This window comes from Sciurus carolinensis, chromosome 5 (assembly GCF_902686445.1).
Source record: "Sciurus carolinensis chromosome 5, mSciCar1.2, whole genome shotgun sequence".
NCBI lineage: Eukaryota > Metazoa > Chordata > Mammalia > Rodentia > Sciuridae > Sciurus > Sciurus carolinensis.
The window spans coordinates 143539627-143545626 of record NC_062217.1 but is presented as its reverse complement, the minus strand read 5'-3'; the positions used below and the strand labels follow the sequence as shown (position 1 = coordinate 143545626).

General features: G+C 38.7%; 1 pseudogene; it reads left to right on the top strand.

Annotated features, from left to right (window-relative positions):
- Nucleotides 1–852: 852 nt before the first annotated feature.
- LOC124985780 (cytochrome P450 2C18-like) overlaps nucleotides 853–6000 on the top strand; it is a 36522-nt pseudogene continuing 31374 nt past the window's right edge.

The window sequence follows — 6000 nt, the reverse complement described above, 5'->3', positions numbered from 1 at the left end:
ATCATTGCTTGTGGTCAATATTTTTTCATTCTATTACATCTGACAAGGACACACTAAACAGCAACAGAAGCAGTCCCATCCGGAAGAGGTCGGAGTTTGGCAGAGCCATAGTTTCTCAAGCCTATCCCCTTCAATTTTCTGAGATTGACTCTTCCTCAGTTCTGCTGAATAAATTTCACCTCAGTACTGATGGAGCAGGGAGAAGTCCTTCTGTGCCTCTTCCTTTTGTAGAAGAATCTATGGCCCAGTTATCCTGGGAGTGAAGTAATGGGTACTGATTTGAGAGAAGCTTGTTGGTCTATGAACAGACCCAGTGTGGTGTTTGCTTTACTTTTCTAATGTGGCTTTGGAAGCAGCTCTGATGTAACATGACATGCAATATGTACACATAATGTGATGCAATATGTAATGATGAACCACAGCACACAATCATGGGCATTAGAGCTCATTCAAATTCCAGTCCTGACCCCTGTGAGCTGTGTGAATGAAGCTCTCCCAGGCTTCCATGAAATCTGCTTCCCTATTTGTCAAAAATAAATAATAATCTATGCCCTTTGGTCTCCAGTTTTTGGAGGGTTGTGGTGCTCAATAGCAAATACTATGTACATTTTCTTAGTTACATGATGACATGTGTTTGATATTTAAAAATGTTTAAGTTGTACTACTGAGTCTTTGCTTAGGCACTTGTGATGATAGTTCAGCATTTTAAATATTTAGAAGACTTGATTTTCAAAGACAATCTTACTGTTTGATGAAGTATTACATGCTCAACATTTTTATATAAAAGTCAGAGATACAATTATTTCCTTGAAGTCATGGGTTTCCAACCAGTCATCAGTCTGAGAATCCAGCATGTTGAGCAATGTTTTGGACCAAACCTCATTTTTTCTTAATCCTACCTGCACTTCGGTACCACCAGAGGTTGTGTGCTTGTATGTTTGTTTTCTTGATTGTTTGTTTTAAAATGCCTATTCCTGCGATCTATCCCAGAGTGACTAAACTAGGTTGTCAAGGATAGAGGTTTGGAAGGGAGAGCAAGAGTAAATAACACTTTGCTTTTATCTTCATCAGGTGACAAATATACTGTTGAAGGTATCAGAACTTACATAGTTGACTTCATCAGCACTTTATGTCAATTGAACACATTCTGATTAACAGGGAGCACTATAAAAGCTTCACATTGGTTGCAAGGTCACAGTTGTCTCAGTAACAGGAGAAGGCGTCAAAGGATCCAGTCGTGGTCCTGATGATCTGTCTCTTCTGCATGCTTCTCTCACTATGGAGACAGAGATCCAGGAGAGGGGAACTCCCACCAGGACCCATGCCTCTGCCAATTCTTGGCAATATCCTGCAGATAGATTCTAAAAACATCCCCCAATCCTTAATTACTATTAGTATGTTGATGTTTCTTTAGTGTTTTGTAAAGGGTAAATGAATTAATCCTTCCCTGTGAATTAAATATATGCACAAGTCAGTTTATTAAAAGAAATTGTTGCACAGCAAATACTCTGTGGACTTTGATGTTTCCATTGCTTTTTATAGTTTTCCATTGTTAGAGGTGGTGTAATGAAACAATGCACCTGGGATAAAAGAAACATTTAAATTTAATTCTTTGATGTCAATATTAAAAGGGCAAAAGTGTGGAGGATCCCTGCCCTTCTCCCTTCCTTGTTTCACAGTCATTTGCTGGCATTTTCAATTTTCTGAACTCTCTAATTTGTTCATGAGATTTTGAGTAAATTTTTATTTTTTAAATGTATCTTTCATTTCCAGTTCTGGCTATTTTTTTTTCATTATTTCTATTTCTTTATTGAAATAGTCTTTCTATCCCTGAAATGTCTCTCTTAATTAATTTCTTAGGGCTTCCTTTAGTTTATTGACTATTTTAAGGATCAGTTGTTTCTCATCTTTTCTCTGGAATTTCACATACGTTCCTATGTGTGGAAACTTTACGGGGGGATAGTGAATTTGGGGGAATATTGTTTGTCTGTTTCCTCAAGTTTTCAGAGTTCTTGGACTTATACTTCAATTAAGATGGATTTCCCTTTTCTCTTTTATATGATATCCTTTTGTGTGTAGCTATCTCTTTTGTTTTGGCACTTCTCTCTGTTTTTGATATATGAGTAGGTCCAGGGGTGTGACCTGAGGTCCCCCTCTGGTGGATCCTCCTTGGGACCTGGTTGTTGGTTTCAGGTTTTTGTTTCCTCATGTGTATGTGTTCAAGTAATGTTGAGGCTGAGGGGGGCTAGATCATGTATGGAGTGAGATTCCTTGTTACTGAGCTTAATTGGGAGTATTACTTGGGAACAGGATTTCTACTCAGTGAATCTGAAGTGATCCACTCATTATCCAACCTCACTTAGAAGAAGTAGTGGGCCAGGAACAGCACTGTTTTTATCCACAGATTACAGCCTTAAGACAAGCGTCCAGTATCTATTTTGACATCTGGAACACTAATTGCCCACCCATAGCAGAATGGTGGAATCAGCAATAAAAAAACAGAACAAGATCAGACATCAGACAGCAGGGGTCTACTTCATTGCTATTTGTGTGAATAGTCATAACTACATAAACGAGGTATGAACTGCATAAAGTATATACTTATATATTTAATAAAATTACACTTTCTCAGGTGCAGAGAAAATAGGGTAGAAGACCAGAGAAACTTTGAAATGTAAAAAGTGAAGACAGGGGAGGCAGAAGATAGATGACAAACGTTGACTATAAAAGACAAAGGAATAAAAAAATAAACTGTAAGTAGTTGTTGCTCCCTGTTGAGCAACAAGGTCCGATGTATCTCCTCAGGGCCCGCCTGAGGAGAATACGGGGCCCAGCAGGATGATGAGTGTCGGCGGCAATGGAAACCCACCAGAGCTGGGAGGTGTGTCAGTGCACGAAGCACAGCAGGAACTCAGCACAGTAGGAACTCATTTATTGAGGGAGTTACACAGCTTTTATGTAGGGTGGGGGCTAGGTGGGAACCAATCAGCTTAAAGGTCAGCAAGGCACAGGGAATTCACGAGGGAGAGAGTCCCATAGGACTAAATGGCAAGCACGAGCTGATCACGTTCACGGAACTGCTGCTAACCAATCCCAGACAGTAGGGGGTGGAGATGAGCAGGCCAGTCAGGGAGTTGCTGGGTAAGAACACATTTTTCAATTTCCGGGGGAGAGTGGCAGTACAAAGAAGTTCGGGTAAACTGTTGGTGGATCAGGCAGTGCCACATATGAGGAAGAGGTTGTCACGAGGGTGCAGCTGCCATTAGGGTGCATCCCCTACAAGTAGTTTACAAATAAACAAGTGGAAGAGGGAACAAAAAAAATTGGAGAAGAGAATGAAGAATGGGGACTAAGAGGGACAAACACCAAAGAACAGCAGACAAGCAAAAACATAAGATCTAAACAATGCAAAGCCATGCATGAATACACCCCTCCTATGTGAAACCAAGACCAAATAATAAACAGGTGCAGAAGAAAGCAGTAGATAAGAAAGCAAAATTATATGACTACATATGATGCCATTGGTGAGGAGCTCAGCTTCCTCAAATGTTGAAGTTTGAACATTAGAGAAGCATGCCAAGGCAAGCATATAGAACAGATTTTATTTAAGGGTAGTAACACAGACTTATCCTGGGAGGGAGAAGTGGGCCGTGGCTGATACACTGGACCCCAAGAAGTTAGAGTACCCTGCATCTTTTATAGACTGAGGTTTTCTATGTTCTCCTGCTCTTTCCCTGCTTATCTCTTTCCTTCCTGCCTATGTGACTAGGCCTGGAGATGCAGGTGGGATAGACAAAAGGTGAGAAGCAGAAGGGTAGAGGGAAGGGCCAAGCGAAGTGATCTAGGCAAGAAGAGGCCAGGCAGTGTTAATTAACCACTCCCTGTCTGCAACCTTTTGGGTGGGGTTGTTTAGGCAGGTAAACTTGGTAATCAAGGATACTGGACACATTGACATTTCAATCTCCCAGGGGCAGTTTCCAACTCTGGGATCCAAACTGATATCCATTTTCTCAATTCAACCCAATCACCTATCTATCCTAACTGCCTGTTTTTATTTCTGGCTTCATATGCATATATTGAACCACTTGTGCTTTGAAAACTCTCTCTCTCTCTCTCTCTCTTTCTCTCTCTCTCTCTCTCTCTCTCTCACACACACACACACACACAAATCTTGCACAATGGAAAGAAACAAAATACAATGAAATTATATTTTATTTGTTTTTAAATTTACAGGACAGTACAGTTTATTTTGACTTGTTAACACACACATGGAAGACAGTCCATTCCAATTAGGATTCAATCTTTGTGGTTGTACATAAAGTGGAATTATACTGGTTGTGTGTTAATTTATGAGCAAAGGAAATTTACTTCTGATTCATTTTACTGTCTTTTCTATTCCCTTCCCTTCATTCCTCTTTGTCTAATCCAGTGTCCTTCTATTCTTCCCCTCTGTACCCTTCCTAGTTGTGGGTTAACTTCTACGTATCAGAGAACATTCAGCCTTTGTTTTTTTAGTACTGGCTTATTTCCCGTAGCATATTTTCCAGTTCCATACATTTACTGGCAAATGCCATAATTTCATTCTTCTTTATGCCTGAATCATTGTGTATATATACATATATCACATTTTCTTAATTCACTGTTCTGTTGAAGGACACCTATATTGGTTCCCTAGCTTGGCTATTGTGAATTAAGCTGATATAAACATTGATGTGGCTGTATCAGTGTAGTATACTGATTTTAAGCACTTTGGGTATAAACTGAAGAGTGAGATAACTCGGTTAAATGGGGGTTTCATTCCAAAGTTTTCTAAGGAAAACTGGTTTCCAGAGTGGTTGCACCAATTTGCAGTACCATCATCAATGTATGAATGAATGTTTTCCCTGACAACCTCAACATTTATTGTTTCTTGTTTTCTTACTAATTGCCATTCTGACTGGAATGATTTCTCTAATTACTAGTGATGTTGACATTTTTCCAAATATTTGTTGATCATTTGTATTTCTTCAGTGAAATACCTATTAAGTTCCTTTGCCCATTTATTGATTGGGTTACTTGGACTGTTTTATGTAAATTTTTTTCCTTCTTTAATTTTATTTTTGTTTTTTAATTTTTTTTAACTTTTATGTATTTTTTATTATCATTTTTGACAGTGATTAATATTTAAATTTTTTTCATATTTATATAGGATAATAAAGTTTGTCTCAATTTATCATCCTTCCCATTCCCACACACCCACACCTCCCCTTACTCCTCTCTATACAATCCAAAGGGTTTCTTTAATTTTAAAACATATAGGAAACATATATTTTAAATGGGGTGTGCATGGAGGAAATAAAAGAAAAATTATTAGTGGGATGGATTTTCATTCTTCATATGATTTTTTTTGCTTTAAAACTCTAGGGTTAGAAAAGGTTTGAGGTTGTTGCCAAACCTGTTTGCATTCCTCACTTAGCCAACTGCCAGACATTTGTTACAGTAGCTCTCAGCTTCCATTCTTCCGTCGTAAGGTGGGATCCACTGAGTATTGCTTACAGATTGTATACTCTTGTAGTGGAGGTGGTGCAGAGTTTTACTTGGTCCTCCTACTACTTACCACAACATGGAATGAGCCTGGAGGACTTTATGATGAGGGAAATAGCCACACAGAAGACCTTCACTACATGATATCTCTTAGATGTGGAATCTTACAAAACAAAGCAGGAGGCCTCAAACTCATAGTTGTAGAGAATAGAATGGTGATTTTGGGGTCTTGGATATGGGAAAAAAGGTGAGATATTGGTCCAAGGGTACACACATCCAGTTACTTAGTGAATAAGCACTGGAAACCTAAGGCACAGCATGATGACTACAGTAATAACAATGGATCTTACACCTGAAATTTACCATGTGTTTCCCCCCCCACACACACATGAAAATGTTAATACTGAGGTGATGTATATATTAATTCACTTTGGTAATCAATTTTCAATGTCTACATAAATCAAAATATTATATTTT